We start from the raw sequence: 13,643 nt of genomic DNA, 5'->3' as shown, positions 1-13,643 counted from the left end.
GACTCACATTTCCCCTTCCTTGCTTGCCAGCAGAAACAGACAACAGAGGCAAGAAAATGGCCTCCACGTTCCTCCCACCATCTGTTTCTTAGCACAAGTGCATCTAAGTGGAAGAATCTATTTCATATCCAGAGCTGTAGTTGTAAAGAGCTACTGGAAATATAGTTTTTAGCTTTCTAACCTCCCTCTAAAGGAGAGTTAAGTAAAAATGTAGGTTGAGTAAAGCAATCAACAGAATCTACCACATAACTTCTACAAACCTCTGAAAATATATGCACTACACTAGTGCTAGAATATGTGGAAATCTATGACGAGAGAGTACACCTTTGGATTAAGCCTTAAACTTTCCATGAGCCACAAGAACAACTCCTGAAATAAGCACCACTTTAGGCCATTAGCACTTTAGTGTAGATTAGTGTATTTAACTACTTACTAGAGTCCAGAAGATACGAAGGCAGCAGTCTTTACACAGGGAAAGAGGAGAGACTTAGAACCAAGGGAGTGTAAATAAGCGTATAGGGAGGGCGTAGGGATTGCGCACTAAAGACATGGTTCAACTTCTCTGCAACTGAGAAGATTAGGCCAGTGTGGCAAGAAACGCACTGTCTCACATGGGCACCTTGGATTTATCAGGATCAGGAATTAGAGAAGAGAATCTGTGCACCCTCATCATAGGACACTCCCTACCTATATCTGAACCACAGACACCCCACCCACACCTTCGCCCTAGAACTAGGAAGGCCCAGATGACAAAAGCACAGGGTGGGTCCCCTAAGAGGCAATGTCAGCAGTTTCAAACTGTGGATCCACAACTATGTTCTATTTGTCCAGGCCAGGGTTTGTTTTAGAAACTGATTTGATTGTCTTCAGGTAGGATATGCACTCTCACTTCAAAGCATGCCCTCACCTTTCTTTATCACTTTTTATCCAGCAGCTTCCCACATTGACATTACCTTCCTGGCCACCCCTGGCCTGTTCATTTTCCTCCTTAAGGGAGAACTGAAGAGTCAAGATCCAACAAAAATAAAACATCAAGCACAATGGGTAAGTTTGGAGTCATAAATGAGAGACAGAGCCAAGAGTGAGAAACAAAAAGGGGTGGATCAGAGCCGGAGGCTGCACTCTGACTGCCACAAACACCGTTCACTCTGTGCTGTTGTAGACCAGAGAGGCATGGTACCTGGGTGCATCACTGTGGTTTAGAGTCAGAGTCCATACGAGCACCTAGATCTGGGAGAGAACATTCCACACATCAGGAAAGGAGCTTTAGGAGGTCTTGGGCCATTTCCATCTAAGACCACTCAGCTTGTCTCTCACTCCCAATAAGAGAAGGGAGGAGCACGCTTTGGCACCTGGCCAGGAGCCTGGGAGTTTGTCCTGCCTGGTGGGTAGAGCAGCCCAGGCCTGTTCACCTGGCTGCTAGATATTAAGTTGTCTGTGAGGCTAGGACAAACCCCAAGGCAATCCATGGTAATTATCCAGACTGGCTGTTTTCTGCCTGGACTCCTCTTGGAGGCTCATCCTAGTCCCAGGGAACTATAAACCAGTTAACAACTCAACTCTAATTAATAAGCTCCTTAATCAAGACATAAGTGCCCGCATTTTTATCTTTTATGATGTACTTTGGGCTCTTTTTCCCTTAAATAGCTTAACTGATGTCTCTGCTTCCTCCTTTTTCTGTTCTCACTTGCACACTGGTTTCCAGTCTCTAAATAACAGCGCCTGTCTGTTCTGGTTCTTTAAATCCATCTCATTCGATGCCCCCTCCGCTCTCTGCTCCTTATCTTTCAGGGTGTTTTGTGTGCTCCTTAGAAGCTCCTTTGCCAAACTGGGAGGAACAGAAAAACCTGCTGAGGTTTTCAAATAGAAATGGCAGAGGCTGTGTGACTGTCTACATAAAACGGAAACCAGAAAAAGTGCCACAATATTTGAAAAAAGGAAAATATGGTCACCACCTTTAAAAGAAAATACAAGAAACGTGACTGGCAACCACCGCCGAGAGCAAAAGTCTACTAGAGCAGTAGACTAAAGGCGTGGGTTGTCAGAAAGGTCCTACTGGATATCTGGAATTCCTCTTTGTCAAACCTCAAAAGTTTGCTTTAACTTAAAATATATAACTATGTATCCATTTGCCAATCTTTCTTATATTATGTAAAATTTCAAACATATACAAAAGTAAAGAGAATAACATCAGGACCTCCATGTACCATCTCCCAGCTTCACTACGACTCAATACGTCACTATGCTTATTTTATCAATTTACCCACTTTTCCCACCACCTGGATTAACATAAAGCAAATCTCAGACATATTATCATTGCATGACCTCTTAAGAATTCTTATAAGATCCAAGACCTCTAAGCATTGGTCTTAGCACAGGGGCTCTAGAGTTAGACACGCCTGGGTCTGTCTACCAGCTGTACCATTTAGCAGTTACGTGACTTTGGAGAGTTCCTTAACTTCTCTAAGTCTTGGTTCTTCATCTGTAAAGTAAGGCTAATAGTGCCTTCCTCATTGAGTTATTGTGAAGGAAAACGAGAGAATGCAGGGGAACTCTCTGGCCCAGAGTAAACATTCAATAAATATTCACTTTTGTGGTTATTATTATTATTATATGGGAATTTTAAGAGAAAGAATTACTCCGTCTTCTAGGAAAGTCCCAAGTTTCATCACGACCCTTTTAGCAAGGTCATATATCATCCTGTTCTTTACTGCCAACTGGACAAAGCGGAGCATGCCCGTTTCTTCAGAACTTTTGGGTGACTGATCTCTGGATGCTTTCTTCTCAGCCTCTGGGGGCAGCTCAAGCTCACGTCGCCATTTCTCATTGCATTGAATATCAACCAAAGGCAGAAATCAGATTCACTAGAGATCTGTGTTTTATTTGTTTTGTTTTGGTTTTCTCTCACTGAGAAATGGGAGTGACTATAGTTCTAGGCTGTAGTTTATTTCCCTTAGCTAACGCTCCTTTGCCTTTTACTAATTAATTTTGTGACTTTTGTTTGGATCTTCTGTTAGCAGATATTTAGAAGGTTTATTTCGGCTATTCAATGGAGGACTCCATTGTGCTTTCCAAACTGTGACAGAAACATCTAGATGCTCACCAAGCCTAGTTCCTCTTTCTGGGTCCACTGGTGGGTGGACCGCATTTCTCAGCCCTCCTTGCATTTAAGTGGAGCCATGTGACAAGTTCTCAACATGACACGTTTAAGGACGATGAGTTTTGTGAAGCAGGCAGGACGCTACGGTGTTGTGATAGGTCTATTGGAATGCATGGCCTAAAACCAGCTCTCTGTCCTCAGATATTCTGGAACTGTCGTGGGCTATATTCCTGACATACTTCCAGATCTGGAAAATGAACACCCAGTGATGCCAGCAGTTTATAGGCATCTAGGGAGGCTATGGTGATGTCTAGGATGTTCTGTGGACTTGAGACAAAGGAGGGCCAGGATGAAAAGTCCCACTATTGGAAGATTTGCATTCTTTTGAAAGCAGGATTTTGCTTGCAAAAAAATGTTTCTAGTCTGATGGCTTGAATCTTCCCTAATAAGTGGTGAACACAATCGTTCTGTCTCTGGGTAATGCTGGATTCCCTGGGCTTAGCATCAGGAGAGATTTGCAATGACTTGCAGCCTCCACCCGGGTGTCCTCACAGGTCTCACTGGGAGAGGACACTCCTACTCTCTAAAGGCAGTCACTGGAAGCAAAGAAAGTTCTGGCACTAGAGAGCATCCTGCTGCTGTTACTAAGAAAGGAAGGTTGTGTGTGGTTTCTGTAGCTGGAAACCCACCTGGAGCTCTTTTAAGGACACAGCTAAGGCCCTGACAAAGTGTTAGCCACCTTGCCTATCAATCCACACCATAACATAATCTCTTTGAATACTAATTTTTTTCACTCTCCACAAAGATCCATTACTAAAATGCATCCATTGCCTTTACATGAGAGAATGAGCGGCAGAAGAAAATGGGTTGTGGGCAGGGACAGGGATAGCAGGTAGAGGTGGTATCTGTGGTGATGGGGATGAGGTGGGTATCCAAGGTCAGTAGATGCAATGGGTTGATTCTGGAGAGTAAGACAAATCTCCACAGTTTGGCCAGAGCTTATGGTCAAAGCCAGAGTTAGGAAAGTCATGGTGTTTAAAGCCACGGAATTGATGGGTAGAGATTTTGTGCTTCTCACTCACAGTAGTGCCCTGGGATCATAATATGGTAACGGTGGTCAAAAGAAGGGCCAGAGGCATACAGGAAGTTCTTACTTCCAGTTGAGACAATATTTGATGTTAAATTACATCAACTACCTGTAATAGACAGAATATATAATCTCTGCCCCCCTCCTTGAGTGTGGACACAAATGTAACAGGATGATGAGGTTATGTTATATGGCAAATGTTTCCCACTCTAATAAAAATTTCTTATGAGGTTTTCTGTAATTCAACCCTACACCTTCTGATGTCAAGTCACATGCCATTTGGGGGATTTCATGACAGACTGAACGGCACATCGTTGATGTATGGGTATCCTGTAAGCGCCTTTCTCCAGGGAGCCTTCTCTCACTGATTTTCGCTGAGATTGGGTCAAGCACTCAGCTCTGCAAAATGCACAGAATGCACTCATCTGCTTACTTTGATCTCACCCTATTTGAAAAGGGCATGGCATAACTTTCAAAAGTATGCCAGCATTTTTTTAAACAAAGAAGTGACGGATTTGAATGAAGGAAAAATAAATCGAGGAAAAGCAAAATGAACTCAGGGTGGAGATTAAGACATAAAACGCCTGCCACACAATCTCGCTAGAAGTGAGCCACAAAGTCTGGCTCTCACTTTCCCAGCTACCAAAGCAAAGGGAGAGACACGATCAGTTAAGTAATGCATAGTGGCCCTGCATTTGCTTGCTCGCTTGCTTATAAATACCTATTCCCAATACTGTCATCAGAGGAGTTTCTTCCTCTGGTCTTCACGGAAAGGAGTCATGCAGAATTTAACAAGCAGCTTAGAGGGGAGGATCTGGTTTGAACATCTGCAAAATACCCTGCTTATCTCATTTATTAGCGCAACAGGTACACGGTTTAGGGTCATTTAATTCCCCAAATCGGTAAACACCACAGCAGGGTTTAGAGAAGGAAAAGCAGGGAGTGGGGACCAGAGGACGTTAGACAGAAAAAGAATCACTCATACAGAAATGGTCAGTGAGGACCAAGGAATGGAACCCGAAAAGGTGGGAAGAAGCAGGCCACAGCAGCCAGGGAAGTCCCCGCCCTGGAGAAAGAGAAGACTGTGGAAAAGGCAGAGCAGGTCTTCAAGTCATAGCCCAACATTAAGAGGACAAGGCACAGCGCCAGGAAACAGAATATAGAACATAGAACCATACAGAAATATTCGCACCAGAGAGGCCTTAGGGATGTCAAATTCCCTAAGACCTTACCCTCCGTTCGTAAGGGAACAAAGGCCCAGAGAGCTGAAGCATCTGTCGCCAAGGCCACACAGCTGATGCAGTGCTAACGTCCTGTGACTCTGTTTTATGCTTTTGGTGACAGGGAAAGGACAGACAGGAAGGCCTTCCTGAAGCTAGTTAATGGCTCACGCGGCTCTAGAGCCAGAGATACAAGGTAGATGAGAAATAAAATAGTCACTTGGACAGAGTAACACTTCCTTCCCCATTTATTCAGACCCCAACTAGTTTTGTGAATGAGTATATATATATGTATATTCCTTAGTAACCCAGGAGAATTACTGGGATATTATAGTGCTGCATTTATGGAGTGCTTACTATATACTAGCCAGTCCACCAAACATCCTCCTTGCAGGATCCCACTGAATCCCTGCAATAATCCTAGGAGGTAGAATCCACTGCTATCTACATTTCACAGACAAGAAAACAAGCTTAGCAAGGTCAAATGATCTCCTCAAGGTCACACAACTAGAAAGTGGGAGACAGGCTTTGAAAACAGGTCTGTCTGACTCCAAAATGTGTGCTCATTCTCCAGCCCAATAAAATATTAAACCTTCAATTTCAGTGAGCAAGAACAAAGCAGGTGCACACATATCTAGCATGAGAACTGATTCCTTCAGCTTGAGGACCTCCCCACAAAATGGAAAGGCAGAACCAGGCTGTGTGATGCCAATGACCCAACAGCAAATACAGTCAGGGTCATTCCTACAATTCAAGTTGATGGCACTCTATATATTAGAGAGAGATATATCCATCCATGTATGTATAATATAATAAAGACAGCACACGCATGGAATCTGGTCCCTTCCTGGTCAGTCCACAGCAGGAGGTCACTTATGAAGCTGCCCAAACCTTGACCCAGGGCTCCATGCCCTGGGTAAAAGCCGCCCGGAAGTAAATGTGTTGCCTTGGGCCAGTGCCCGCTGCCGTTTCTCTGCTGGGTGCTTCGGCTCTGCCCTGAGGGCAGCTGTTATTGGACCCTGGTGCAGTTTTTATTTCACAAATCAGAGCTTAAACCTTCACAAGAGAGTATCGATTTGTGCTATCAAAGCAGCAAGATGCCAGAGCTAGGGAGCTGAGGGAATCCGGCCCCTTTAATCAATATTTTCTTACTCATTAAAGCATAGGTCTGAATCAAGTTTTGATTTTAAGCCAGACGCAGAGACAGAATCACTGTTATGATGATGTAGTCTTTACTGGGCAAGAAAAACCTGCCCATTCTTTCAACATCTCTGTCTGTCCCTGGCCTTCTCCCCCTCTTTCTTCTGTCTTTCCCAGCCTTTAAGTCCAAGCCCAGCAGACACCTACCGTCTGCCACTGTTCCCTTGGAGAGATCCAAAGGGCAACTTCCAATCCAGAGCCTAAGCTAGCCAACAGCCAGGGTTCTACTGCTCTGGGCAACAAGGCAGCATCCCAGCAGATAATTTCTCCCTTACTGGGCTGCTTTAGTCACCCTATTCAGACTGCAGCCTCTTAAGATTTAAAGATGTGAGAAGATAAAGAGCAGTGAAGAAAATCAACAAACTTGTCAAAGGATAATTCTCAAGAGTCACAGCCCGAATGCTCTCCTGGAATGATCGTCACCAACCACCCTCTCAGACGTACTGCCACTTAGACTACAGTGCACGGCTCAGAGAGCATAGGATTTACAGCTGTTCAGTCTTTGGATCTCCAGCTCAGCCACTCACTGGGAGTGTAACTTTTGGTGAATAATTAAACTCTGGGCTCATTTTCCTCATCTGTAAAATACTGAAAGTAATCACTGTCTCATGAAGTAGGTATGGAAATTAAATTAAATAGCATAAATAAATAAAGTGCTTCTTATAATTGCACGATCATGATCTTATAATTACTCATAATCACTGGCACATAGTAGGTTCTCAATTCATGTTAGTTTTTCCATGGTCCTCTCAATTCCATTTCTCTCTCCCAGCACCCCCACTCAGTCTTTTTCTTGCTGTTTCTCCATTTTCTGCCCCCTCCCATTGTTTTGCCTTATGCTCTTCTCCATCTCACCATCCCCTTCAACTAGACTTCAAGCCATAAACTGCCAGCACCAGAAGGATCTAAAAGCGTGTTTTCACTGCAAGATGCATGACATGCCCCAGATCACAGCTACTCACTTGCACAGCCACGGGAGCACTCCTGACTCCCAGGGTCTCAAATCCTCCTCTTTCTCCCTCTTTCAGAGTTGAAATTCTTGAAAGCAGCAGCTTCCTGACAGTAAATTTTCCAGAGAATAACAACAAAGAGCAACACAAAAAGAATTACTGGGATGTGTCTGAAAAGAATTTGTTTCACTGATATTAGAAACAAAAATAATTAATGTGTTTTTCATTTACAGCTCTGATACAATAGCATATTCATTTCAGTTAGGCTGTTTCAAATCTGACACATATTTTTACAAATCTGGGCTATGGAGTATCTTCTTTCTCCCATCTAATGTCACCGGTATGCTAAAGCCGGCTCATTCTGGCTCTTGAGAGCCAATTCCTAGCATCTCTTTCCAATTCTGCATTCAGTGATATCACATTGAAAACTTGAAACTGAAATGGTGGAAATATTTACACCACAGAAATGGGCAACCACTACAAATAAGCTTTTTTGTTTTTTCAGAAAGCCAATTGTTAAACATTTAGCAGCGCACCATTGGATAAGTTCTCATGACTTTGGCACTGATTCCCAGACAGGCCCCTTTTGCTTTAAGAAACTTTTAAGTTTATTTTTGTAATAAAGATTTCCTACAGGAATCCTACAAGCTTTGCTCTGTATGCACATGGTAGAATTTAGGTCTTTAGAAATCTGTGTTTCTTTAAAACAAGGATATTTCTTCAGTTTACCTACCTGTCATCTGCTGGTCATGCCAGAGGCTGTAGTAACATTCAATCATGTAAATTTGCTCTGCCTTCGCTCTGTCAAGAGGAAGGAAGCTGTGGGCCATTGGTATATCTGCATTAGTCTTGTCCTATTGATTTAAATAGAGAGTTTAAGTTTGTGAAGATTTTAGTCCCTGAGAATCTCTGTGAGCTGCTGTCAGCATCATTGAGCATTTCACTGTTCATAACCACATCCAAATAGAGCTCATTTTCTCCAAATGTCATACTGTGCTAGTAGCTAAGAGGCCATACAGTGGGCTCTGAAACCAGACTTCCTGGGATTGAATCCCAGCTCCCCTACTTACTAGCAAGTTCTTCAACCTCTCTGTGCCTCAGTTGTAAAATGAGCGTAATAACAATACCCACCTCCCTGAGTTATTATGAGGATTAAGTGAGTAATATATATCGAATGCTTATAACAGTGACTGGCACACAGTTAAGTGCTAAATAAATGTTAACTGTTAGGAAAGAGTAGAGATAGAAAGTTTATTGCAAGGGAAGATATTCAAGCACCAGATTTGAGCTGTGTAGCTGGGGATGAGGCTGGGAAAACCTGTAGAGGAAAGGTATAGAAACGGCTGCTAGAAGCCTATATCAATTGTGGAGGGACTCCCAGAAGCTCTGAGTTAGGAGGTCCTTCTGTCCTTGCTCTTCTCTCCCACTGAACAAGTGAGGGATCTTCCAAACTGCAGCAGCTGGAGAGAACAACTGAGCCTCCCCTCCTTATCTGAGGTGAGTTCACAGCCTTGGTGCCCAGGGCAGACATGAAGGGTGATATTCATATATAGGCTCCACCGGGGGCTATGCAACAGTCGATGGCCTGGGGGTTGTACAGTTCCTGCCTGTGAGCCTCTCCTCCCTGCTGTTCTGATCCTCCCCGAATGCAAGAGAGGGAGGGAGACAGTGGTAAAGGGATTCACCTCTACGGTAGTCGTCAGCCTATTTCCCAATCTTCTAATTCTTCTCCTTCTAACTATGTGGTAGGATCACACTTCCCCTCCTTCTTCTAGATAGGCAAGTCTATATGTCTTATTCTGGACAATGAAATGTAATCAGAAGTTATACGTGTCTTCTCCAACCTTCAAGAGCCAATGAGTGATTTGCCCACTTCCTTCTGCCTGCCATAGAGACTAGAAACATTCCATGTGATAAGGTTCTGGTAATTTTTATTCCTGAGTGTGAATAATCTGGAGCAGAGCCCCCAGATTACCCACAATAGACATACAGTAAGAATAAGGGAAAACTAGATTATTTTAAGCTACTGAGACATTGGGTCGTTTCTTACTGCACAAAGCCTATCCTATCCTGACTGATACAACCTTACTTCCACTCTAACCTATACTTATATAAAATATTATAATATTAAAATATTAATAGGAAATATTAATAATGTCTTTGCAAACTTCTTTCCTTTATTATTGGTAAAACATTACTTGTGATAGCAAATCTCAAAAAAATGAAGTTTAAAATCACTAACATATGGAAATAAAATTTATGATTACAAGATGCACGTTAAAGTTTTTCTGTAAATTCCATTTAGTTAGCAAGTTAATTTATCTTCATTTTCTTTGTCCTTTATTAGAAAGGTGATCCATTTAACATTAAAATTTCTATATTTTACTTCTGTTAAAGATTCATGCCTGAAAGAAATCTAATAAAAATTCTACCAAGGCTGAAGAAAGCAGACCTCTATAGAGCAAACCGAGTGGCAGTAAGAGCAGCTACACCACCTTCCCCCTGAAACTTCCCATTCCCCTTGCGTTACCCTCATTTTTATCCCAATACTTCCACTCCAGTCCCCAGGGGTTCAATACATCCCAAATGTTCTTCTTGGGCCTAAATTTTTTTTTCTCATCAGAACTAATACAAATTGACATTTTCGAAAATAATTTTTCTCGCAGGAAGAAAGATAGAAAAACTAAGTGAAAATCAACAGTGCATATATATAAAACACAGGCAGAATATAATTAATGCAGGATTTTTTTTAACTGCTCAGAGGGCCACCATCATGAATAATGTGCCTTTGGCTCTAGTTTGCCTAGTAGTGTTCACAGGCCCCTCACCAAACTTCACCTCCAGCTTCTGGCCTCCACACAGTGAGAACCATCTTGTCTCTTACTACATGACCGCAATCTAACTAAACATCTTGCTACAATCAAGGACAACTGCCAGAACCACTTTCCTTGAATTAAACGTTTCAGCCCTGTAACATTCTCCCCTTCAGGCTTGATTTTTCTGATTCAGGGATATCACGTTTATAACCCATGCTCAGGACAGTGGGGAGACGCATTCTTACTCCCCACTGATGGATCTTGCCTTTCCAAGCTCAGGTTTGTAGCTTGTCCATTTCTATTACTTACTTTCTCACCAGCACAGTATGGCAAAAACACCTACACATGCCCACCATATATGCTCATACCACTAAAGAAAATGATCTAGTCTAATTAACATAATTTTCCAATATTGAGTCAACATATATAATTACAGTGATAATATTTATATGTAGCATATCAGTTAAGAATATGAGCTTTGAGCAAATATACATAGGCTTAAATCTCAGCCCCAGCATTTCATGGCTAGAGATCCTCAGGCAAATTATTTAATTTCTCTAAGTATCTGCTTCCTCAAGTGTAGATTAAGAATTATAGTAGTACCGACCTCATAAGACGGATGTGAGCCAATGAAGGTAAAGTGAAGGAATGCACATAAAGCAGTTAGTATAGTGCCTGGAACATAGGAAGTACCCTGGAAATTTTAGCTAGTGGTGGCAGTGATAGTAGCAATATTACTATCTTTAAAACGAGAAGGATCATTGTCTCATATTCTATTATCCCCACATTTCTATTGTAGCTTCCATAAATCTTCAGCTTTTTGTCTAATGAATGTCCAATGGAGTGATTTCTAACTTCTTGAGAAATTCAAAGCACGTTAGTAATGATCACCAATTCAGCAATATTATCCACATCATAGGCATGACATTGCCCATGCCCCAGTGCTCCAGAATTATTCAGATTTGCTGATCTGATAGTGATGCTACCCTGGCACCCTCAAAGAGTAAAAGGCTTCCCTTATTTCCTGCCAAGCCACATCATCCGCTTGCTTGAAACTCATCCAGACTCAGTCCTGCATTAGGAAACGCATAAGTGTTCCCAAGAGAATTCAAACACTTAGCAAGGCACTGAGCAATTAAACTTCAGTGGACTGCTTTAGAAACAGAAAAACGAAAGGAGAAGACTCATACAGAGGGAAAGAGAGAAAAGAGAAGCAAATTTAAGTGGCTCAGCTGGGTTTGGGGGAGAGAGACATGTGTCTACTCATTATGCGCTTCCGTTTGGAAGCAAGTCAAATGTTTTCATTGAAAAGCAGACAGAAAGCTTTCATGATTTAGTACACAGGCAAACTCATAAATTAAGGCAAAGTCCCTAATGTAAACAGGTACAATGGCACCTTACATATCTCAGCTGTCATAAATCCAGTCTGGCTGGATTGCAACAGGCAGGCAGGGTGACAACTTTGGGGTCTTTCTGGCTCCAAAGCTCTAATTAGAAGGTCATGTCTCCTATTTGGCCCTCTTCTTACTTAACAAGCCCTTGAACAGAAGATTGGACTGAACTTCCACTTTGAGGATTGTCTTATCCCCCAAAGATTCCTACCTCTGGCCCAGAAGCAGAGGCCCTGAAAAATAACCTCTGGTATTCTCTCCTGCATCTAAAATAGCAGCAGCGGTTCAGATATCCAGATCAAACACAGCTTTTTGAGGCATCACATATTGAGCATTTGCCAAGTGCAGGCACCCACACTAGGCACTGTGGGAAATACATGAACTAGAAGGTATGGTTCCTGCCTTCCAGAGGCTCACAGTCTAGCCACCCAAGGGGAAAAATTCCCCACCCCAAGCTCCCAGGGTGGTCCCCACTTCACTACAAGCCCAGTCCATTCTACCCTGCACTGATTTTCATTTCCTTCTTGACAACCAGAAAAGAATTTTCCAATTTCTTTTGACACTAGGATGAAAGGGAGCAAATCTAGTCATATCCTTGAAATAAACCCACCAATCAAATCAAAGACTTCAAAAGAGGTGGATCCAGTAGCAAGACATAGAGCCACAAGTTCAACAGGTCAAAACAGCGAAAACAATTTGCTGAGAGGAAATGAGTACCAATGATGGTGCTCCCTCTTCTCATCAAAGTGTCTTGTGCTTAGAAGAACGAAGAGCTTACCTAAAGCCCAACTGGAAGCTGGTGGGGTACAGAAAAGAAAGCTGTGCTAATCCATAGAAGTCCCAATGCCACCCTCCAGAAAGATCCCTGTACAAAAAAAGAATGGCCAACAGAAGTCAATCCTTTTAACCTAGAAAGCCCTTCAGATTAAAGGACATAGAGTGACTTTTGAAAATTTGCCCTAGCAATTCACTGTGATGGTCATCTATAACTCAATAAGAAATGGTTATATCTCATGGGCCTGAGACTTATGGGTCCATTTGTAGGTGATTTTTATTATATTATGGAACATTTTTCCTTTTGTGCATTGGCATCTTTCTTATGTACTGAGATGATCTCCAAAATTCTGACGAAAACCAAGACCTCCAAGAAAATCCTTAGATGGGGTTTAAAACTATCTTGAATCAATTGGATCTTTTCTGGTCAGCCACCATCTGCTATGAGCCTATCTAACTAGAAAACTAATCAGAAGTGACTCAAAACAAGCATGCCTAAAACAACATCTTAATCTTTGGGTTTGCACTGAAATTCTTCAGGATCACTAACAATAAAAGCTAACATTAGTTAAATATTTACCACGCGCCAGGAGTAAATTGAGGCAAAGTGAGGTTAAGCAACTTATAATCGGTCACACAGCTGGTAAGTTTGAACAAGGGTTTAAACTTGGCTGGAAAGTGAACCAAGCAAGCAGATCCAGCTGCAAAGCTTTCACACTTAATCACATCCTCCAGTCTGCACCCTGATAAACCAAATGACCAGCATCAAATGCTACTTCATGCTTCTATCAACCATTTTCTTTTCTTGTGAGAGGGTTCACTACAATCTAGTTAAAGATCAAAATCTTACTTGTCAAGCCTGCAGTGATGATATACTTTCACTTTTAAATATTTATGAAGATATGGCAATGAAACATAAGAATCTGGCTGTTTGTCCAGTGCCATATAGCATCGGTTCCTTACTCTTTCTACACATAAGAATCACTTAGAGGTATCTTTTTAAAAATAAAAGATTGATGTCCAGCAAATGAGCTCAAAGAATCTGACTAAATGAGTCTGGGGTGAATCCTAAGAATTAGTAAATTTTTAAGCACTTTCCAGAGGC

General features: G+C 42.1%; 1 long non-coding RNA gene across 1 annotated transcript in view; it reads right to left on the bottom strand.

Annotated features, from left to right (window-relative positions):
• The window catches only part of LOC123279835 (uncharacterized), a 346,739-nt gene that overhangs the window by 288,476 nt on the left and 44,620 nt on the right, over positions 1-13,643 (bottom strand). The window contains exons 2-3 of the long non-coding RNA XR_006518141.2: positions 8,291-8,411; positions 7,570-7,663 (exon numbers count right to left, since the gene is read on the bottom strand). This is a non-coding gene — a long non-coding RNA (uncharacterized lncRNA). The remainder of the gene's footprint in view (positions 1-7,569; positions 7,664-8,290; positions 8,412-13,643) is intronic.

The sequence above is a fragment of the Equus asinus genome, chromosome 2 (assembly GCF_041296235.1).
Source record: "Equus asinus isolate D_3611 breed Donkey chromosome 2, EquAss-T2T_v2, whole genome shotgun sequence".
Taxonomy (NCBI): domain Eukaryota; kingdom Metazoa; phylum Chordata; class Mammalia; order Perissodactyla; family Equidae; genus Equus; species Equus asinus.
The sequence above is the reverse complement of the archived record's forward strand: the minus strand, read 5'-3'. Positions and strand labels throughout refer to the sequence as shown.